Source organism: Canis lupus, chromosome 10 (assembly GCF_011100685.1).
Source record: "Canis lupus familiaris isolate Mischka breed German Shepherd chromosome 10, alternate assembly UU_Cfam_GSD_1.0, whole genome shotgun sequence".
NCBI classification, from domain to species: Eukaryota; Metazoa; Chordata; class Mammalia; order Carnivora; family Canidae; genus Canis; species Canis lupus.
The window spans coordinates 37,729,404-37,753,153 of NC_049231.1; the positions used below are offsets into that span (position 1 = coordinate 37,729,404).

The 23,750-nt window shown below is 40.1% G+C and overlaps 1 long non-coding RNA gene and 1 pseudogene across 1 annotated transcript; one reads left to right on the forward strand and one right to left on the reverse strand.

Moving 5' to 3' along the window:
- Positions 1-213: 213 nt before the first annotated feature.
- LOC111097843 lies at positions 214-4,522 on the reverse strand. The gene is made up of 4 exons (XR_005365196.1): positions 3,602-4,522; positions 2,847-2,931; positions 1,340-1,398; positions 214-344 (listed from the first exon to the last, which is right to left on the reverse strand). It is a non-coding gene; the product is annotated as an uncharacterized LOC111097843 (long non-coding RNA).
- Positions 4,523-11,419: 6,897 nt separating this feature from the next.
- LOC100682742 lies at positions 11,420-18,815 on the forward strand (annotated as a pseudogene).
- The last annotated feature ends 4,935 nt before the right edge of the window (positions 18,816-23,750 follow it).

A 23,750-nucleotide genomic window follows, 5' to 3' on the forward strand; every position in this document is an offset into this window, starting at 1 on the left:
AGGATTCACTTGAGATCATTATATAGTGCTAACAATGTGACAGTGCTATAACTTATAGGGTTAAACATATTATCCACCCTCAAAAATTTAGCAATCTACCGATAGCTAAATATTGAACCTGCAGGTAAAAGATAAGGTTCTTATACTTTGGTAGAGGCAGTGTGCTGTGATTGCACATATGCGAATAAATAAGCACACAGTAAAATACACCTGCATGTTTTATGTTTAATACTATAAAGATCATAGTTATATAAAAGCTGGCCATCTCATGTTTGAACATGTAGCGAACATAGGATGTAGCAATCACTGACATGTAAATCATTGCCAGAATCTTTCAGGCTGATCTAGAAAGGGAGTAAAGCAGTAGCAGAGAATAATTATTGATATAACAGAGGCATCAGATGCTGAAGGGGTAAAACAGATAATTCCAAATATGGCACACATAGAATTTGAGAATATGGATTAATAAATTCCAAGGTTATGGAGGAAATGTTTTTTAGTGACAACTTCTTGGCTTGGGTATCACATAAGTGGCCTAAGATTTGTTCCCTGAACATATCTGTTGAGCTGGTAGAAAGTAATCAACAACACATTCTCCATTTGAGCAGCAGCCACCCAGTGCACAGCTTCAGCATGTTGGGACTGCCAGCCACAGATAAGGTGCCCTGCAGGGCAGTGGGGGTCCAGGAGGAGCTGGGGGCACCCAGTGGGAACACCTCTGTATACTCAACATGGATGCAACCTCCTCCGTGGGGGTCGCTCCTGTGGGAGAAGGGCTCTACATTAGAGGTTGGTGGCAAGCCAGTGGCATTTACACAGCCACAAACTTGACAGAGGTAGCAGGAATGGAAGCATGCTCTGTGTTGTGAGCTCTGGGCACGTCTGCCTATTAGCTGTGTGAGTTATCTTTCAAGACCAGTGTGATGGGAAAGCTATTACAAAATCCAAAGCTTAAAGTAAAAATACCACATTCATTCAATTCTTTTAGAAAAGGATAATTTCCTATTAACTTTTGTATTCTGCTGCTATGTTATCATTCAAAAACACTGTGGAAACTTAGTGGTGAGCATGCAGTGGAAACCGAGAGAAATCGTGAAGTCAAAAAATAGTTAATATGTAGCCAAAGGGCAGTTATGCAATCAGTCATTGCAAAGGACATTAAGCAGGCACAGAATCTAGATGGCAGCACCGAGGGGGACAAACGTAAGCTCCTGGTTCATTCCTGCCCCAGAGTCCCAAACCCTTCAAGCTCGCAAAGCTCTCTTAAAACTTGCAAATGAGATACCAACCCTGCAGAGAGAAAGAAATCCTTGACTGTTCCAAGGAGAGAAATGCTTACATTTTCAAAGATTCCCTTGGCCTTGGGAGTGGAGTGCTGGCTGAATCTCCCGATTGCCTCTGAAAACGAGATATGAAGACATCTCTTTTTATTTCAAATAACAGATTGAGCTAAAACCATTCTGCAATTTGCAACATTTTCAACATCTTACTCTCGATAGCCGCCATGACCTTTTCTTATTAAGTTATGTACAGACTATATTCATTAATCATTTTTCTTCATAGGTTGCATTAATTAGGTTTTAAAGCTGATATAGCTTCATAGCTGTTAGTCATAATTAGTTGCTTAAAAGGGTGTGTGGGGGGTGATTAGTGCCTCATTAGCACCTCTGTGTCTTCTAAAACACTAGCAAGTTATTAATGCAGCAAAAAAGAGACTGTTCTAGAGAAACTGACCCACACTAATAGGGTAATTTTAAAATTTTACTTTGTGTTTCTGAGTATACACTATTGAGCTAGAGATTGGGACAGTGACATTTCCTGCATATAAAACAAAAGAAAGCAGAGAACAGTGCTATTTCCTTAACTCCAATCAACAGAAATTTATTGTATCCTTGTTTCCTGCCTACCACTGTGCTTATTGTGGCTAATAGAAATTTTTCCGTGCTAGTACAGAAAAATATCTGCAAGGAGCAGAAACCTGTCTTTAAGAGTATATGGAAATGGCAAATCCATGAAGCAGTGAGAAAAAAGGCAGAAGGTTTACACTGGATTCATCATTATTAAGCCGGACAGCTCAGCCATGCAGGATGGGCAGAGGATGGGCTCCTGAGAGCAACTGGAGGGTCAGCCTTGGAATCCTAGATCTGCAGCTCTATATCACCTCAGACTCTGTTCTTAATTTTCCAGAGTCTCTTTTTTCCATTTGTAAAATTTAAGCACTAAGAAAATTTGTGGAAAGCACTCTGTGCACAGTGGCTGACAAAGGAGAGCATTGACCAGAGAGCAGTATGGGTCTGCGTTTCATTAGAAGATGTGTGGGATGTGCCCTTTAGGAAGGTCAGTGAAATCTCAGTTGGTGGCAGTAGCCATAAGAGTCCAGTACTCATGGACCCTGGGCCCCATTCTTTACTGATTCTCTCCTCCTATCTGGGTATCATGTTCATGGTCAGGCCAGTTGATGCATGAGTGACATTGATAACAAAAGACATCTGGTGGTTAGGTCCAGATGGGGTGTGCTGAGGATTTAACAAGTTAATACGTGAAAAGCCATAGCAGATGCTGCGCACACAGGACATATTCAATAAATGTCAGCCATTATCTTTCTTGTTATTATTTAATAGACTATCTGGCTCAAAATTGGCATTCAAAATATAAGAGCATATTTAATGAGAAAATTTACGAGAGCTTTCAGCTATTTAAAGAGCTTACCATAGAAAGGAGTGGTGAAGTGGATTCACTATTATTAAGGAAGACAGATTTAGGGCTTTTTAACCAAGAAAAGGGTGTGTTCTACAGGATGAAACTCTTTTCTGTGATTATAGCAGGCCCATAATTCAATGGACTACCTTGAAATACAAGGAACTCTCATCTCACACATCAGAGGACTCTCCAGCATGCACCAGAGTGTGTTCTGGATGACCTCCCTTCCACCTGGCAGAGAATAGATGGTCAGCAAACACGGAGATACATAGACAAAAAGAAGTTGTATTCAGGAAAAGTCTCCACAGACAATAAAAGGTGGTGATTCTGAGTGTGTTCTCCAGAGAGGATAAGGTTAGCCCTCAGCTGTCTTTACAACCAACTGCACTGGCTTGGCCTCCCCTGAGCCTCAGTTTCCTCGTGTACAAGGTGTCAAGGTGTGGGGAATAAAAATATGTTCTTGTCATGAGACATTAATGCAAAACACTACAAATGGCCAATGTTCATGCTGATCAAGTATGGAAAAGAACTTTGTAAAGAAGGTAAAGAATGACTGCAGAGTAGTGTGCTGCATGGTAAGCATTTATAGGGTATGATTCAGCTGAATAAGAGGGAACAATAGGATGAGTGGATTGACTGGGACTGCATGGTCAGAGAGATAGTAAGGGTCTCCTTATTGAAGGTCTTGGAGGCTGGATAGGGATTACAGATTTGACTTATATTTTTAAAAGGGGGATTATAAAAATTTCTAATGAAGAAGTAGTGAGATAGAAGTATGATCTGAAGACAATTCTTCTTAAAAAAAAAAAAAAACTTCATGTTTAAAAAACTAAGGTCATGGGAGACTGGCAAGATGGCAGAAGAGTAGGGGTCCTTAACTCACCTGGCCCCACAAACTTACTTAGATAACTTTAAAAACTTTCTGAACACCTATGAATTCAACCTGAAATTTAAAGAGAAAACAGCTATAATGCTACAGAGAGAAAAGTTTTCACTTCTAACAAGGTAAGAAGGCGAAAAAAATAAAAAAAGAAATAAAGTGGGGGAGGCGAACAGCAACTAGGAGGACTAAAGCAGAGCAGCGAAAGCCTCAAGGACACAATAGCCCAGCCCTGGACAAGGGAGAACTTTAAAAATCCATGCCTGAGTTTTCAGGGAAATTGGGCAGAATCACAGGAAGGGCAGTGAAGCTTCAAGATTCCCAGAGTTACTATAAGACTGGGGTGCATGAGAGAAATCTCATCGCAAACTGTGGACCAATCTCAGTAAAGGGCTGGGGCACCACAGCGCTTGGGGCATTTGGGAGAAGCCAGTCAGTTATGCAGGTCGGCCCCAGAGTTCCCTTTACCCTAGATCCTGGCAAAGGACAGAGGTGGCTATCCTCTGTTTCTTTTGGGAGAGGCAGGCCCCAGGAGCATCTAGGCCAGTGCAGACTGGAAACTGCAGTTAGCTACTCACAGAGAGATGACTCCAGAGCTGGAAATCTGCCCACTACCATTTTTTTCCTCTTTGTTTCATCCTGTGCCTGGGAGAGGTGGGGCTACTAGGGAACAAAGACTTTGCAGGATAAACAACTCACACTGAGCCCGGCACCAGGTGGGGAGGGTGGGGCATCTCCACCCAGGCAGAGACACCTGAGAATCAGTGTAGCAGACCCCTCCCCCAGAAGAACTGCGGTAGAACAAGGGAAAGACAAATTTACTGAACAAGCAGCACTGGAAAGCTTCAGGACTGAGGGAAAATAGTATATACAGCTAGAGGGTCCCCCCCCCCTTTTCATTCATAATGACTCATTTTTACATCAGGCTAAAAATTTCCAATATTTTTTCTCTTTTCCCACCTTTACTAAAATATTTTACCAACTCTTCATTTTTAACTTTTTTCCTTTTTGGCTTTCTTATTTCTACAATTACATGTCTTAGATATATTTTTCACTTCTGCATTCCCTTCAACATATTCGATTTAATTTTGGTAAATATATGAGATATGGGTATTTGGTGTTTTGTTTTGTTTTGTTTTGTTTCTGTCTCATTGTGTCTTACAGTGGTGGAAATTAGTATCTTCTAACACACGACCAAAATACACCCAGAACCAAGTGGAATACCATGTTGGTTCATTCTGTGAGATTATATTCTCTCTTCCATCTCATTCTGTCCCCCTCTTTTATCTTGTTTATGTTTTTGTGGTTGATGTTGAGTCTTTATATAAGTATTGCTGGTTTATATAAATTTGGGATTGAGTATCTTCTAACATACAGAACTTAATACACTCAGAACCAGGAGGATCACCCTTTAGGACCCCTCAGGGAGACTACATTCTCTCTCTACTAACACTCCCTCACCACCATCATCCCCCCTTTTTTCTTTTCTTTTCTTTTCTTTTTTTTTAATTCTTCTTCTTTGGTATTTTTTTTATTTTTACTACTTTGTTTAAAAATTTTTTTCACTTTAGTGGTCATTTTGTTCTGTTATTCTTTTTCTTTTATTTTCTGGTCTCTGACCTCTTTGGAATCATCTAGGGTGTATTTTATTTAGTTGTGGTTGATATTTTTGATTCAACTCACTCATACAGCTACTCTGCACTGGACAAAATGACTAGAAGGAAGAAGTCACCACAAAAGAAAGAACTTGAAGCAATATTCTCTGCCACAGAGTTACAGAATTTGGATTCAAATGCGATGTCAGAAAGTCAATTCAGAAGCACAATTATAAAGTTACTGGTGGCTCTGGAAAAAAAGCATAAAGGACTCTAGAGACTTCATTACTGCAGAACTGAGATCTAATCAGGCTGAAATTAAAAATAGATTAAATGAGATGCAATCCAATCTGAATGTCCTAACTGCTAGGGCTAATGAAGTGGAAAAGAGAGTGATTGGCATAGAAGACAAGTTGATGGAAAGGAAGGAAGCTGGAGGAAAAAAGAGAAAAACAAGTAAGAGACCATGAGGAAAGGCTTAGGGAAATAAATGTTAGCCTGGGAAGGAAGAATTTATGTATAATTGGGGTTCCAGAAGAGCCTGAGAGTGAGACAGGTCCACAAAGTATATATAAACAAATCATACCTGAGAACTTCCCTAATCTGGGGAAGGAAACAGGCATTCAGATCCAAGAGATAGAGAGGACCCCCACAAAATCAATAAAAACTGCTCAACACCTCAACATTTAATAGTGAAATTTGCAAATTTCAAAGAGAAAATTCCTTTTTTAAAGATTTTATTTATTTGTGACAGACACACAGAGAGAGACAGAGACACAGGCAGAGGGAGAAGCAGGCTCCATGCAGGAAGCCCAATGTGGGACTCGATCCTGGATCCCAGAATCACACCCTGAGCCAAAAGCAGACGCTCAATAACTGAGCCACCCAGGCGTCCCCATCAAAGAGAAAATTCTTAAAGCAGCTCAGGACAAAATATTCTTAACTTATATGGGGAGAAATATCTGATTAACAGCAGACCTCTCCACAGAGACCTGGCAGGCCAGAAAGGGCTGGCAGGATATATTCAGGGTACCAAATGAGAAAAACATGCAGCCAAGAATACTTTATCCAGCAAGACTGTCATTCAGAATAGAAGGAGAGATAAAGAGTTTCCAAGATAGGCAAAAACTGAAGGAATATATGACCACCAAACTGGCTTTGCAAGAAATATTAAAGGGGACCCTGTAAAAGAAAGAGGAAGCCCAGAGAAACAATCCACAGAAACAGACTACATAGGTAAAATGATGACACTAAATTCATATCTTTCAATGGTTACTCTGAAAGTGAATGGGCTAAATGATCCCATCAAAAGATGCAGGATATCAGACTGGATAAAAAAGCAAGACCCATCTATATGCTATCTACAAGAGACTCGTTTTAGACCTAAGGACACCTCCAGCCTGAAAATGAAAGGTTGGAGAACCATTTACCATTCAAATGATCATCAAAAGAAAGCTGAGGTAGCAATCCTCATATCAGGTAAATTAGAGTTTATACCAAAGACTGTAGTAAGATATGAAGAAGGACACTATATCATACTTAAAGGGTCTATCCAACAAGAAGACCTAACAATCATGAATATTTATGCTTCTAATGTGGGAGCTGCCAGGTATATCAATCAACTAGTAAACAAAGTAAAGAGATACTTAGATAATACACTAATACTGGGAGACTTCAACATGGCACTTTCAACAAATGACAGATCTTCTAAACAGAGCATCACCAAAGAAGCAAGGGCCTTAAATGACACACTGGACCAAATAGACTCGACAGATATATATAGAACATTCCATCTGAATGCAACTGAATGCATATTCTTCTCAAGTGCCCATGGAACTTTCTCTAGAATAGACCACATACTGGGTCACAAATCAGCTCTCCACTGATATCAAAAGATTAGGATTATCCCCTGCATATTTTCAGACCAAAATGCTTTGAAACCAGAACTCAATCACAAGAAGAAATTTGAAAGAAACTCAAACATATGGAGGTTAAAGAGCATCCTACTAAAAGATGAATGGGTCAACCAGGAAATTAGAGAAGAATTAAAAAGATTCATGGAAACTAATGAAAATGAAGATACAACCATTCAAAATCTTTGGAATACAGGAAAAGCAGTCCTAGGAGGGAAATACATTGCAATACAAGTCCCCCTCTAAACAACTAGGAAAAATCTCAAATACACAAGCTTACCTTGCACCTAAAGGAATTGGAGAAAGAACAGCCAATAAAGCCTAAACCAAGCAGGTGAAGAGAGATGATAAAGATTAGAGCAAAACTCAATGAAATAGGGACCAGAAGAACTGTAGAACAGATCAACAAAACCAGGTGTTGGTTCTTTGAAAGAATTAATAAGATAGTTAAACCGTAGCCGCAGCCTTATTAAAAAGAAAAAAAACTCAAATTAATAAAATCACAAATGAAAGAGGAGAGATCACAACCAATACCAAGGAATACAAACGATTTTAAAAACGTGTTATGAGCAGCTATATGCCAAAAAAATAGGCAATCTAGAAAAAAATGGATGCATTTTTGTAAAACCACAAATTACCAAAACTGGAGCAGGAAGAAATAGAAAATCTGAACAGGCCAGTAACCAGCGAGATAATTGAAACAGTCATCAAAAACCTCCCAAAAGTCAGGGCCAGATGGCTTCCCTGGGAAATTCTATCAAACGTTTAAAGAAGAAATAGTACCTATTCTATTAAAGCTGTTTTGAAGAATAGAAAGGAAATACTTCTTATGAGGCCAGCATTACCTTGATTCCAAAAGCAGATAAAGACCCCACCAGAAAAGGAGAATTATAGACCAATATCCCTGATGAACATAGATGCAAAAGTTCTCACCAGTTACTATCCTATAGGACCCAACAGTACATTAAGACTATTCACTGTGACCAAGTGGGATTTATCCCTGAGATGCAAGGGTGGTTCAACACTTGTAAAACAATCAATGTGATAGATCACATCAATAAGAGAAAAAACAAGAACCATATGATACTCTCAATGGATGCAGAGAAAGCATTTGACAAAATACGGCATCCATTCCTGGTTAAAACTCTTCAGAGTGTAGGGATAGAGGGAACATTCCTCAACACCTTAAAAGCCATTCATGAGAAGCCCACAGTGAATATTATTCTCAATGAGGAAATACTGGGAGCCTTTCCCCTAAGATCAGGAACATGACAGGTATGTCCACTCTCACCACTGCTACTGTCCTAGAAGTCCTAGCCTCAGTAATCAGACAACAGAAAGAAATAAAAGGCATTCAAATTGTCAAAGAAGAAGTCCAACTCTCCCTATTCGCAGATGACATGATACTGTATATAGAAAACCCAAAAGACTCCACCCCAAGATTGCAAGAACACATACAGAAAGTCAGCAATGAGGTAGGATACAAAATCAATGAACAGAAATCAGTGGCATTTCTATACACCAACAATGAGACTGAAGAAAGGGAAATTAAAAAATCAGTCCCATTTAGAATTGCACCCAAACACATAAAAGACCTAGGAATAAACTTATCCAAAGAAGTAAAGGATCTATACCCTAAAAATTACAGAACTCTTCTGAAAGAAATTGAGGAAGGCACAAAGAGATGGAAAAACATCCCATACCCATGGATTGGAAGAATAAATATTTTGAAAATGTCAATGCTACCCAGGGCAATGTACACATTCAATACAATCCCTATCAAAATACCATGAACTTTTTTCAGAAGAGTTGGAACAAATCATCTTAACATTTGTATGGAATTAGAAAAGACCCCAAATAGCCAGGGAAATATTGAAAAAGAAAACCAATGCCAGGGCATCACAATGCCATATTTCAAGCTGTGTTACAAAGCTGTGATCATCAAGACTGCATGGTGCTGACACAAAAACAGACACATAGATCAATGGAACAGAATAGAGAACCCAGAAATGGGCCCTCAACTCTATGGTCAACTCATCTTTGACAAAGCAAGAAAGATTATCCACGTTTAAAAAGGCAGTCTCTTCAACAAATAGTGCTGGGAAATTTGGACAGCCATGTGCAGAAGAATGAAACTAGACCATTCTCTTATGCCATACACAAAGATAAACACAAAATGGTTGAAAGATCTAAATGTGAGACTAGAATCCATCAAAACCCTAGAGGAGATCACAGGCAACCACCTTTCTGAACTTGGCCATAGTAATTTCTTGCAAGATACATCTATGAAGGCAAGAGAAACAAAAGCAAAATGAACTATTGGGACCTAATCAGGATAAAAAGCTTCTGCACAGCAAAAGAAATAGTCGACAAAAAGACAACCTACAGAATGGGAGAACATATTTGCAAATGACACATCAGAGAAAAGGCTAGTATCCAAGATCTATAAAGAACTTACCAAACTTCAAGAAACAAAAAAATCCAATCATGAAATGGGCAAAAGACATGAACAGAAATTTCTCCAAAGAAGACATACACATGGCCAACAAGCACATGAGAAAATGCTCTGCATCACTGGCCATCAGGGAAGTACACATCAAAACCTCAATGAGACACCACCTCACACCAGTGAGAATGGTGAAAATCAATAAGACAGGAAACAACAATTGTTGGAGAGGATGTGGAGAAAAGGGAACCCTCTTGCACTGTTGGTGGGAACGCAAACTAGTACAGCCACTCTGGAAAACGATGTGGAGGTTCCTCAAAGAGTTAAAAATAGAGCTACCCTATGACCCAGCTACTGCACTCCTTGGGGATTTACCCCAAGGATACAGATGTGAAATGCTTGTACACCTTCACCCCAATGTTCATAGCAGCAATGTCTATAATAGCCAAATGGTGGAAGAAGCCACGATGTCCTTCGACAGATGAATGGATAAAGAAGATGTGGTCTATATACACACTGGAATATTAGCCATTAGAAAGGACAAATACCCACCATTTGCTTCGACGTGGATGGAACTGGAAGGTATTATGCTGAGTGAAGTAAGTCAATTGAAGAAGGACAATCATCATATGGTTTCATTCATACATGGAATATAAGAAATAGTGAAAGGGATTATAAGGGAAAGGAGGCAAACTGAGTGGGAAAAAATAGAGACGGAGACAAACCATGAGAGACTCCTAACTCTGGGAAGGAAACAAAGGGTTATGGAAGGGGAGATGGGCGCGGGGGTGAGGGTAACTGGGTGACAGGCAATGAGGAGGGCACTTGATGAGATGAGCACTGGGTGTTATACTGTAATTTGGCAAATTGAAAATAAATTTAAGAACGTAAAAAAATAATAAAATTATTGAATGTATGTATTAAAGATAAAACAAATTGAAAAGAAAAGAATAGAAAAAAAAAGAAAAAAGATAGTCATTTGGGCATCTAAGTGGTTCAGTGGTTGAGTGTCTGCTTTTGGCTCAGGTCGTGATCCCGGAGTCCTGGGATCAAGTCCCACATCATGCTCCCTGCAGGGAGCCTGCTTCTCCCTCTGCCTGTGTCTCTGCTTCTCTCCCTGTGTCTCTCATGAATAAGTAAATAAAATCTGCATGTATATAAAAAAGAAACATAGTCATATACAAATCCTTACTTGACCTGTACAACCTTCCTATGAGGTCTGTGTAGCAGCTGTCATGTTATTATTACCAACTTTTGCAAGACAAATGAAAGCTCAGAGGTACAAAGTGCATTGATCTAATGGCAGAACCCTTAAGTAACTTCAATTCATATCTCTTGGTGTCCCATCTTGTATAATTCATCATAGTGCATCATAGAGCACAGAAAGAACAGCAGAAGTGGAGCTCAAGAATTCACAAGTATGTGGTGATCCAATAGTACCATTTTTTACTTCACTGAAATTTAAAAATCATCACCATAGTAATATGGTTCTTATTCTATAGCATTTGCTGCTATACTTTTGATATTACTTGCTGAGCAAGAAAAATGTAATTCTCCCTTTTTTCAGTTTCTGCAATTCCAAAATTAACAGAGGTCTTTACAAAGTGCTTCTTCAATTGATTTAGCTTTTTGCTGAATTTCTCCTAGTCAAATCTTCCTGGGTTTGTATTTTCAATCCCAGTTCTATTATGATGATTGTATAATACAAATGGGTTCCTTCTAGAACTCTAGGAGGGAGTGGCTAACATCCACTGAGGACTTACTATAAATCAGGCACTGTTCTAAATTCTGTGTATATGGATAAGCAATTTAAAACTTGAGGCAGCCTTATAAGATAAGCACTGTTATTATCCACACTTTGCAGGTAGGGAGACTAAGATGCAGAATGGCTGTGGAATTCATCCACGGCCATGCAGTAAGTGACAGACCCATGGTTGAAACTAAATGCGGTTCTCCAGGATGTGTATGGATAACTGCTGTGTATGTGGCAAAACCACTGTGGCCCAGAGGGGAGAAAGAACCTCTGATGGAAGCAGTGGACATATGTGCACATAGATGTTTGAAAGCAGAAAAAGTGAGAACAGCAATGTGATGTCTGCCCAAAGGTTGACCCTTAGGCCAATCTCCACAGACATCCATTTGAGCTCTCTGAAAAGAAGAGCTGCAAAGAGAACCTGAAATCATAGTGTTAGCACTCAAATCTCAGTGGTACTTTGGGACTATACACAGCTTTCCTTTTGGTTCTTGGTGGTGGTATGGCACAGATGGTGTGTTTTCATGTCAGGAGGGAGGCATTTTCCCAGGGCCACCAGCCACTGAGTCTCCAGCATAATCCAAGGTCAGAGGCCCCCACAGGAGAGGGCACAAAGGTACAGCAAACACCCCTGCAAGGCTGTGAGAAGGGAGGCATCCTCCCAGGTTGCCAGACCGCATCACGGAAGGGAAAGGAAAAGGAGCAGTGGATGTTGCCTGTTGTCCAAGTACATGTATTTGAACCCTTCTTGGGATGTTCCAAAAATATATGGTAAGATTTGCAGAGTAAAACAAAAAGTCACCCCTTAGCTGCTGCCAGATGGAAAAAGACAAAGAAAATACTTCAGTCGCCACCATTACACCATTCCAACTACCCAGTATACATGATCCCCTTTGTAGCTTTTTAAAGATTTTATTTATTTCAGAGAGAGAAAGAGAGCACAAACAAGGGAGGGAGAGGAGCAAGCAGACTCTGCCATCCCTGTGGAGCCCCACGTGGAGCTTGGCAGGGCTTCATCCCAGGACCCTGAGATCATGAGTTGCAATCAAGAGTGTATGATTAACCAACTGAGCCACCTAGGTCCCCCCACCCCCCAACACATACACTTTGTGCCTTTTCAAGTGAGCCAGTGAGCCAAGGAATTTACTGCCTTACACACACCCTCCAACGGATTGAAGACCAGCAGATATGCGAGTAAATCTTCAGTCATATGTTTGAGCAGTTTGACAAGAAAGCCATTTCTGTCTGGGAAAACAGAGATTAATCAGTATAGAGGGTATTTCCATAGAGGGTATTTCCAACGTATGACAAATCTAGATAAACTGGAAGCTTGATTAATCAGATAGGAATAATGTATTGGGAATCCATTGTTTTAGGAACGTGTCCCAGTTGTTTTTATGAAACGATGAGAAAAGAATAGGGTTGTGAGAATAAGATTCTAAGAAATGAAGAGATATGTGACTCTTCTGAAAGTCAGTCCAGCTGGAGATAGATTAAATTATCTGCTAAGCTGTCAGCTTCACCCTGGACTGTGCGCCACCCCGGATGCCTCAGCCAAACTGCCCCCAGTTCTACGCAGAGCCACTGGGTATGTGGACACGAGCACAACCACACTCATTCCCAGGCCCAAGTCCACGGGGACCCACAGCTGAGCATCTCCTGGAACCGCTTGTTCTCACTTCCTCTGGGGAGCGCAGTATCAGCAAGACCTGGCTTCCCCAGCTACAGGATCCAGGAAGGAAGGAGGATGGAAGTGCCAAGTGTACATAAGACAGGTGAGTCGGCAAGTGCTTGTGTGGTGTAATGGGAGGGACACCCCGACTCTGCCGGAAGTTTTTCTCTGATTGACTTTGTCCCAACCTCTGAACTTTCTTTCCTCTGTGTGCCTTTTGGTCTGGAAGGTACTGCAAGCCAAGTCGTTCAATATGTAAAGCCTGGGCTCAAATCAGCCTTTCTTTCTTTCTTTATTTTTTTTCTTTTTTTCAGCCTTTCAATAATAGAGTGCCCCTCCCCACCCCTGTCCTGTCCTGCTTAGAAGAACCCAGCCTCACTGTGCATAGTGTTCCTTTTACTTATGCAAGTGTCCCCACTGGAAAGATGGTATGCAAGACCAGCCTCACCTCTCATTGCTCAGAACAGGCCTGGGAGCACAGAAGTAAAACAAAAACATGCTAGTGATGATCAGGAGACTAAGAAGCTTCCTAAGGCAGCCATAGACCCCACCAGAAGCAGTTCAGTGACCAAAAAAAAAAAAAGCAGAAAACAAATATAGCTTAGAACTTTTCTTTGCATGAGGCTGGAAGGGATTCAGACACAGTTAAGGACTGGTGAACTCACTGTAAGGACTGATCGCTATGAAAAGTGATCGTCAGGGTTACGTAGCTGTACTCTGACTTGCTTGTTTTCACTGATCTCTAAAAATCCAATGTTCTGTTCACTGTTTTGACCTGAGGACTCTAAAATCTTAAGTGAACTAAAATGAACTTTCCTTTGAAAATATCTTAAAGGTTTTACAGACTGACGGTGGAGAACAAGACAGTCTAAGGTGTTAGAACCCCAGGATTGGTGCTGGCAGGTAGAGGCAGACTGTGTGTCCAAGTGCCGGAGCCAGCAAGTACAGTTTGGGAGTGATGGAGCATTACACAGCACCTGGAAGAAGCACATCAGCTGTATGCTTCCTAGTATAGCTGGATCTGGAAAAAGGAATGCTGATGGGGGAATTGAGAATCAGATCAATCTTTTGACATCAATTTGCTATTTTCATTAGTTTAAGATTTATATGCATAAACAATTATACATAGTTTACAAGAATGATGCAAAACAACCTGAATCTCACCGAACACCCACTTTAGAATAGTTTGCCATGGTGGGTGGGTGGGGAGTAGGCTACGGGAATAGAAATAATAAGTAAATGAATAAAACATGAGCCTAAAATGTAGTGAGAAGGGTGACAGAAACAGAAAAGAAGGGGGCACAATTTTATTGGAATCCATACATTAATTAAGTAATGTTAATTAATCTTGCCATCTGGAGCAAAGAAGTTATATCAGATCCAATGTATCTTAATGGCTTTTGTCTCTGTGACCCTCAGCAAAATGAAAGACAATATAATTAGTATCATAAATACTGCATACAGCCAAAAAGTTGGGAATGGTGTTTTCCCAGATTTTTCAGCTCAGTCATTAAAAGCAAGTTGAGTTTGAAATGCAGCCTGTTTGACTACATAGGGAAGCATTTGCTGATGCAATTTCTAATGAGATGTGAGCTTAATAAACTTTAAATCTAGAACTGGAAACCAACAACGACAGAAGCTATACATGAACAGTGGGGGAAAGTAGTGTGTGGTGATTAAATGTCAAAGGAACAGCACCAGGAAACTGCTGACAGTGGAGGTGATGGACACCCTCTAGAGGGAGGAGGGGAGAAGGGAAAGAGCACTGCACACTGAGCCACAGAGCACAGGACAGTCATCCCCACCCAGCGCTGCCATAGACCATCCTGACTGCAGGCATCTTTTGTGCAGAACCTCGTAAATACAGATGCACTTCCATACACAACTTCTCCCAGAATCATGGGAATGCTTGTTTGAATTTATGAAAATATCTGGTCAGGAAGTAGTGGCAGAGAAGACACAGGATCCGGAAAAGGCTAAGAGCAGACACAGTGCAGGGCACGGAAAGGGTGGGGGAAATTGCAGTGCTGCTTTAGGTGTAGTATCAAGAATTTCAGCCCTGGATTTCCCAGAGAAGTGAAATCACATGGCATTTGTCTTTCTCTGCCTGACTATATACAAATGAACAAATGAACGACAACAACGAAAAGAGAAACAGACTCCTAAATGCACAGAAACAAAGTGGTGGTTGCCAGAGGGGAGGTGAGTCAGAGAGATGGGACAAATAGGTGGAGGGGAGTAAGAGGTCCATACTTCCAGTTAAACAAATAAGTCACGAGGATGGAAAGTATAGCACAGGGAATATAGTCAATGATATTGTCGTCGTGTTTTAGGTGACAGATGGTGATTAAAATTGTGGTGAGCATTGTGTAATGGATAGAATTATTGAATCACTATGTTGTACATCTGAAACTAATATAGATTGAGTGTCAACTATACTTCACTGAAAAAAAAACAAAAAAAGCCCTTCAGCCCTAGACTTGAGTGGGTAAGACGGCGGAACCAAGAAAGGAGATGTCAACGGGTTGGGGACAGAAGTTAGAAAGCCCTTGAAGACCATGGGCACACAATGAAATGTTCCATTAGTACTAGGTAAAATAAATCATTCCATCAATCTATTAAGGAAAATAAACCCAATTTCGAGGTAAAAGGTTTAGTGAACAAGAGATGATAATGCATTTAATTTCACATATCCCGCTCTGTAATTCTCAGCTATGCAAAATGCCAATGTCTAGCCTCTCAGTGTGATATCATCACTTTAATGGGTATCAAACTACTTTTAAAAGTCCTTGTAGTTTCCCTCATATGTTACTATGCCTTAACATAAAGCAGGTCCTCCAAATGCCATTTTCCTCATAAAATATATAAGCTCTTGAGCCTTGAATCCTTCTACTGAAGGATCTTCAGGGACATCACACTTGTAGCTGCAGAAGGAATGTTGTTCTGTGACTCCTGTTCACAATGATAAGAGAGATGTGGGAACACCATACACACACACACACACACACACACACACACACGTGATTATATACAGTATATTTTGTGTGGAGAAGGAATTCTATGCTGAATTTAGGCAATATTTTTATAAAATTTGATAATACCTTTAGGATCATGAAGGGATCATTGCAGATTATATAGGAAATCCACTCCTAACAACACATTGACAGCCTGTCAGATCCACAGATTTCACAGACTTGCAGTGCCTGGTCTTATAATTGTCATTTTATTGCAAAGAAAACAGAGAGAATCCTGTCTCAGGATTGTACTAGACGCTTCCATGAATGTTCCCTATTCAGTCTTCATAGAAAATATAAGATAGGGATTTTTAATCCTAGATTTATAGTGGTTAAACTGAAACTTAGATTAGTAAAAAAAAATTGAGCCTACCTTACTAGTGGCTCCAAAGTTCCCCTATGGGATAGCCTTTGGGCAGCAAACTGGTTGAAAAACTTGCAGAATGTCATATTTACACAGCAAACAGGCACTTACGTGGCTAATCAGTTTCAAGCAGAAGAGCTTAAAGCAGGACAGAGTTGAGGCAGACCCCAGTACCTGCCACCCTCTGAAATTTGCTCAGCCTTGCCAGGATGAAAATCTGAATCTGCCATTCCAAAGTCAATTCATTTTCTAGAGAAGAAATCTGCAACTAGAACCAGAGGAGAGGAAAGTCATTTCACACTTTTATGTAAAATTCACCTGCAGTTTTTTTAATCATCCTTTTTCAAGATTGGGATAATAAAAGGTATTGACTGCTAAAGCTGCCTTTCTAAACATTATTGTGTGAGGACCATATGAAACTGAGATACTGGGCCAGGGTAAGAAACTTGCAGTATCTGGTATGCTTTTAGCTCAAGCTTTGTCAAGAAGTGAAGCACAGGCCGCTGTTTCTGGAGGCAGTAAGTCCTCAGGTTTCCATCCCATTTCCCTACCACATTTAGACTTTTGCCACCAAAGTCACTGCCTTGAAGAATGACTTAAAAGTCAAAATAAAAGTTCCAGGCAAGAGAGAGAGAGGAAGGGGTGGGTTGCAAGGGGAGGCAGTGTCCTGGCTAGTCCCGGGAACTTCACAAAGGATAATAGACTCGCCTGATGAAGATCAATGATGTGGGTCTCACAGCCATTAGTATTCACTAGCTGTTCATCTCGAATGGGGAGATTGATAGCACTGGCTATTTATTTGAGAAGAGTTACACAGCTTGACATATTCTCTGTTTCTCTTTTCCTCCAGAGACTCAGTAACACCACAATTAGGGAAAATTACTGTGTTAAAGGCAAGCAGTACAAAAATCTGGTTTTCTTCTTGCTTTTGGCAATCCCACTTGCTCTCTCCTCATTCACCTTACCTGTGTTCTAGAAACAAAGGACCTAATTTTCTAACAAAACTCTTGACACTTAATTTAGTAGCAAGCTATATCAAGGCAGTCTTAGAGGATTGATAAGCTGCTGTACTTAATTTTTTTTTAAGACTCAAGATAATACATGCTCTCAAAACTGAGTATAAGTCAACTAAAATACAACCAAATGTTACACATAGCCTGTCAGTTTCCACAACATCTTGGTTTATTATGGTAAAGTCTGAATTTTTTGCTATCCATATTGTTTTTCTCACAATTTTGGCCACGTCAGTTCAAAATTAAGTCAAACTGATATGACTACTTTTTTTTACTGATTTGATTACTGTGCTCACATTGATCCCACATATGATATTGCTTTGTCTGAATGTAAAACAAAAAATAAGTGTAGGATTTGCAGATAATAAGGGGGAGAGTGAAGATTAAAAAAAAATAAATGAACTGTAAAGAGCAATAAAGAATGGTCAGAAGGCAGTATGTGGAGGCAAGATGACTAGGAAGCAGGACTGGCCACATAACTTGTGAAGCCCAATGCAAAATGAAGATGCAGGACCCCTTGTTCAAAAATTATTAAGGAGTAATCGGAGCTTCTTCCTAACGTGCCCCTCTCCCACTTTGTGAAGTTTCCTCACAGCCTGGCCCCCAAGTGCCAGTCCTCGCTCGCACCTCAAACGAAGAAACCAAGGCTGCCTCCTGCCCCCAAGCCAGAGGAGACATCGACCTCTCAGCACTTGCCAAAGGGAGAAAAGGAACAACAAGAAGCAATTGAACATATTGATGAAGTACAAAATGAAATAGACAGACTTAATGAACAAGCAGTGAGGGGATTTTGAAAGTAGAACAGAAATATAACAAACTCTGCCAACCATTTTTTCAGAAGAGGTCGGAATTGATCGCCAAAATCTCCAATTTTGGGGCAACAACATTTGTCAACCATCCACAAGTGTCTGCACTGCTTGGGGAGGAGGATGAAGAGGAGCTGCATTATTTGACAAGAGTCGAAGTGACAGAATTTGAAGATATTAAATCAGGTTACGGAATAGATTTTTATTTTGATGAAAACTCTTACTTCGAAAATAAAGTTCTCTCCAAAGAATTTCATCTGAATGAAAGTGCTGATCCATGGTCAAAGTCCACTGAAATCACCTGGTTTACTGACCATTCTGATGCAAGTGCAGATGAGTTAGGAGAGGTCATCAAAGATGATATTTGGCCAAATCCATTACAGTACTACTTGGTTCCTGATATGGATGATGAAGAAGGAGAAGGAAAAGAAGATGATGATGATGATGAAGAAGAAGAAGAAGAAGAAGAAGAAGAAGAAGAAGAAGAAGAAGAAGAAGGAGGAGGAGGAGGAGGAGGAGGAGGAGGAGGAGGAGGAGGAGGAGGAGGAGGAGGAGGAGGATTGGAAGATATTGATGAAGAAGGAGATGAGGATGAAGGTGAAGAAGATGAAGATGATGAGGGAGAGGAAGGAGAGGAGGATGAAGGAGAAGATGACTAATGGAACACTGATTCCAACCTTCCTTTTTTAATTTTCTACAGTCCCTGGGAGCAAGTTGCATCTCTTTTTTTTTCCCCCTCCTCTTGTGCTCATTTGCCCTGTTTTTTGAAGTCTCTTTTCTCTCCCTTTATACCACTGTTCTCAACTTATTTTGGGGGGAAGTACCTTAGGCAGAATACAGCAGGAAAAGAATCCCTACCCCTTTCTGTTCCAAATTCATTTTTATTCCTTCCTGTCTCAACAAAAACTTTATGGAATCAACACCACCGTGCGCTGTGGGGAAAAAAGAAAAACCTTCTGCTCCTTTAGCTCTGCTGGAAGCTGGAGGGTGCTAGGCCCCTGTGTAGTAGTGCATAGAATTCTAGCTTTTTTCCTCCTTTCTCTGTATATTGGGCTCAGAGTTTACACTGTGTCTCTATGTGAATATGGACAGTTAGCATTTACCAACATGTACCTGTCTACTTTCTCTTGTTTAAAAAAAGGGAAAAAAACATTGAAAAATGGGGTTATAGAAGGTCAGCAAAGGGTGGGTTTGAGATGTTTGGGTGGGTTAGGTGGGCATTCTGACAACATGGCTTCTCCTTTGGCATGTTTAATTGTGAGGTTTAACGGGCATCCCTGCAGTTTAAGATGACACTTTTAAAATAAATCTCTCCTAATGATGACTTGAGCCCTGCCACTCGATGGGAGAATCAGCAGAACCTGTAGGATCTTATTTGGAATTGACATTCTCTATTGTAATTTTGTTCCTGTTTATTTTTAAATTTTCTTTTTGTTTCACTGGAAAGGAAAGATGGTCAGTTTTAAACGTTAAAAGTGTACAAGTTGCTTTGTTACAATAACACTAAATGTGTACAAAAAAATTATTAAGAATTTCAATATGATAGAGGGTTAAGCCAAACACGGTGCCCTTCCCAGCTCAGAACTCTGTAGGATTGCATAGGTTACCATAGAGCCAGCTCTGCCTCACAGTTAACTTTCTGTGTCAACTTTACTGACTACAAGATGCTTGGATTAAACATCATTTCTAGATATATGTGTGCGCTTCATGATATTAATATTTGAATCAGTGGCTTCTGTAGGTTGCCCTCCCCAGTGTGGGTAGGCATCATCCAATCCATTGAAGCTCTCAATAGAACAAAAGAAGGAAGATTTTGCCCCTTTTTCCCTGCCTCCATGTTTGAGTAGGACATCTCATCTCATCTTCTTGAGCTTTTGGACTGGGATTTACACCATCAGTTCCCCTGATTCTCAGGCTTTCATATTCAGACTGAATTATACCACTGGCTTTCCTAGGTTCCCAGCTCACAGATAGCCACATGGGACTTCTTAGCCTCCATAATCACACAAGCCAATTCTCCATAATCAATCTACTAGTTTTGATTCTCAGGAAAACTCTAAAAATATATCTCTCCAACAGGACTTTTTTGTGTATTGTGCATAAAATATATTTTCTTAGAAATCCATGTTACTTCCCTGGATGAGAGAAAACAAAATATATGCACAGTACCTGGTCTCCCTCTGGGACAACCTTTCTGTTAAGTTTCAGTCCAGTTGATTTGGAATTCCAAAGAACTCCTAAATTTAGGGATGGATCATTCCTTTCCTATGACTTCCCAAGTTTTTATTTACCACCTTAGCCTAAATTGGTGAGATAAAAGGATAGGGTTAGTGTTTCCTCTAAGAGACCTTTTCAATCTGAGTCAACCATGAAAAGGTGAGTATATCCTATTGGTTTATGTTATAAATATAAATATTGTTCACCTTACATTCTGGTTGTCTTCTGCCTACATATTTAGCTTGACAAAGTATTTACAGCAGACTTTTCTGAGAAGAAGAATATATTCAGATTCCAGTTATGATAATCCACAGCAAACAGAATCAGTTTTGCTGTCATAAATGTAGCATCTATTCTGTGGGAGTGATCCCAGAGCTCCTTTGCCACTCCCTACCCCCAAACGGGAGTGTCCTCTCACCCGGCTGTACTTTCCCAGTCTTTATGCTTGGCTTAAACTTCACCTTCCAAACAACAGTCTCATCTTCCCATGGCGACCAAACTCTCCCATGAACCGTGGAACACTTGTCTGGAGCAGATTTTCCAAAGTGATCCTTTGAAGCACAGAAAGGAAGCACAACAACCTCTATTTATATTTACTTTTAATATAAAAGTTTGATCCTTTGTGCTTTTCTTTTATGATGCACATATATGGTGTTTTGTTTTAAGAGGTGGGGTAAAATATTTATACAAATATTTATTTAAAAATAAATACACACAAGTGCTACTTTTTAAGGTAGGGGTACACAGTTAAAATATATTGGAATAACTAAGTTATTGGGTTTATGCCAAGTCTTTGGAGCTCAACCTTGTCCTCTGATGATCCAAAGTTTGGCAGAAATCCTGCTTCCAATAGAATAGACCACCCAGGATCATGGTTTTTTATTTTATTTTATTTTATTTTATTTTATTTTATTTTATTTTATTTTATTTTATTTTATTTTTTTGGATCATGGTTTTTTAAAGTACTCTACGGCTCTGTTCCAATCTTCAGGTATGACCCTATTGAATGTTTACATCTGACAATTGAAACTAAAGTTTCTATATTTAGGGATTTATTCCCCATTGCCAGCCTCCAGTAGAAAAGGAGATTGAGAACCATTAGATCTGTTAGTTAGCTCTTCTTTTCTTCACATCTAGGATTCTGGGGTCCCAGTATTTCTTAACAAGCCCTTGTAAATTGTACTGCACTTTACAGGCAGCTGGATGTGTGTGTGTGCATGTGTGTGTATAGAGGAGATGGAGGTGTGAAATGAAGTCAAGCAAGAAGTAAGGAAATGAATTTGGGGTGGGTCAGGGGTGAGGGTGTAGTCACCCTCTATCTACTTTTCAATACTCTGCAATTTGCTGAGAGGCCGTGTATGCCTCCCTGTCAGCCCTTATAATTGTGCCATTAAAACTCAGCTCTCACATCCTCTTCCATTTGGGTGCCCCATCTGACCCACTCTGAAAGGGGTTAGAAATGATTGAAGAATTGGAAGCTCCACTACTGCAGCCATATGACAGCTAACCATCAAAGAGAGAAGAAAATTCATCCCACCATAAACCAACTCCCTGGTTCAGAAGCATAGTTTACTCACTATGCTTTGCAATAAATCCTGCCAGATTATATGATACTGTACCATTTATTTTCAAGATACAAGATCCATAAGAAGCCATACGAAGTGGCTACAAGTTAACCACTGCTGAATCTGCACCAAGATACGGGCAATTTGGAGGTAAGTTTTGGCAAAGAAAGAAATATTTTTTGCTTCATATCTAATTTTCAGGTTTAATGAGCTATTGGAGCCAGAGTCTGGTGAATGGAAGAATTTCCTAGCATCAAATTAAGTCTGGAGAACAAGCTGAGAAGGAAGGTGGTGATGTCCTGGCCGGGATGGTTGAATTCTGATAGGTTTTGTAGCTGGATGATTCCTGCCATTAGAGAGGAGAGAAGGCACCTCTCTGTATGGTGGATTTTTTTAAATCATTCCCAGTTTCCCCCACTCTACACTGAGAGGATGTTGTCCAACATGGCATCATCCTTGGGAAAAATGACTGGTATAATTAAAATAAATAATCCCAAAAGATCATTTTTAGACTGGTATTTAGACTACCTTAGCAGAATTGAAAGTTCAAAAATGCTTATGAAATTTCATTTTGCCCTCCCCTGTTCCCCCATAAGCACCTAAAGGGCTAGTTCATAGCAATAGAGGACAGCACAGAGTGGAAGTCAAACAGTGGTCAGGTTGGGCCATCAGCTTGGACTGGGCATCATGCTCAGCAGGTGATTCCTGTTATCTCCTGTAATACCCCATGAATCTTATAGTAAAGCATCATTCCTCTAATTCTTACATGAGGATACTGAGGCATAAACATTTAAGTAACTCACCCAAGGTCCAGTAGTTAGTAAATTGTGAGGATTTAAGTCTATCAGGAAAACCAAAACCCTTTTTGCTGCTGGAATGATTCCAGTTGTTGAGCAAAACTAGGGCTGGGAAGAGGACCAGAACAATAAGCAGTTGGCATGAGGAGATAACAATGGGCTTACCTAAGCCTCAGGATATGTCAGGAGGTTAGAGTTAAGGAAGTCCAAAATACACCCTGATATTACTGGATGGTGGTTAAGGCGTCAATGAACAGAGGCAAAGTTAAGTTAAGTAATGGGACACATCCAGGACAAAGAAAAGGTTACTCAGACTCCATGATGGGAATTCAACCTGGCAATAGTTAGAATAAATTGTTTTATCTTCTTCACTAATAAAAACAGAAGTAGAACATTCCTCAAAAGAGAAAAAAGATTCCAGATAAAACTAAGTTGAAAAAATAATCTATTTATAATATCTATACTATACTATGCTCATTTGACACGCATATATATGTTACTGGAGCATGAAAATGCATCAGTGCAAAAATAGTGCTGACTTCTATGCTGCTGATACTTGCTAGTGTGTTCATGATTGGGATAGAAATACCTGCCATAAACCGTTGGAGGACACTCAAATTACACCATTTCAAGAATGGCGCAGACCATAAATACTCAGTAATAGGCCCTAATATTTAATAGCTCTAGCTTGAGCTTGCCAAGTGCCCTATGTTTTTTGGCAAGTTATGTGCCCTAGATTTAACATCTACTTGTGAACATAACTATTTCTCACTATATTATTAGTTTCCAAGAAAACTAGGTTTCTGTCTTCTCTACCATCAGACAGAACAGACGTAGCAAATTAGTTCCTAAGAATTGTGCTATCAATATGACCCTCCTTTTCAATTACATAAAAACCAAGTCACAGCACAGAACACTGAAGATCACACCCCTGCCAAACTCTGGGATGGGCCCCAACCTACCTCATCAGCCTTATTTTGCACTGTTCCACTCTTGCATCCTTTGCTTCAACAAG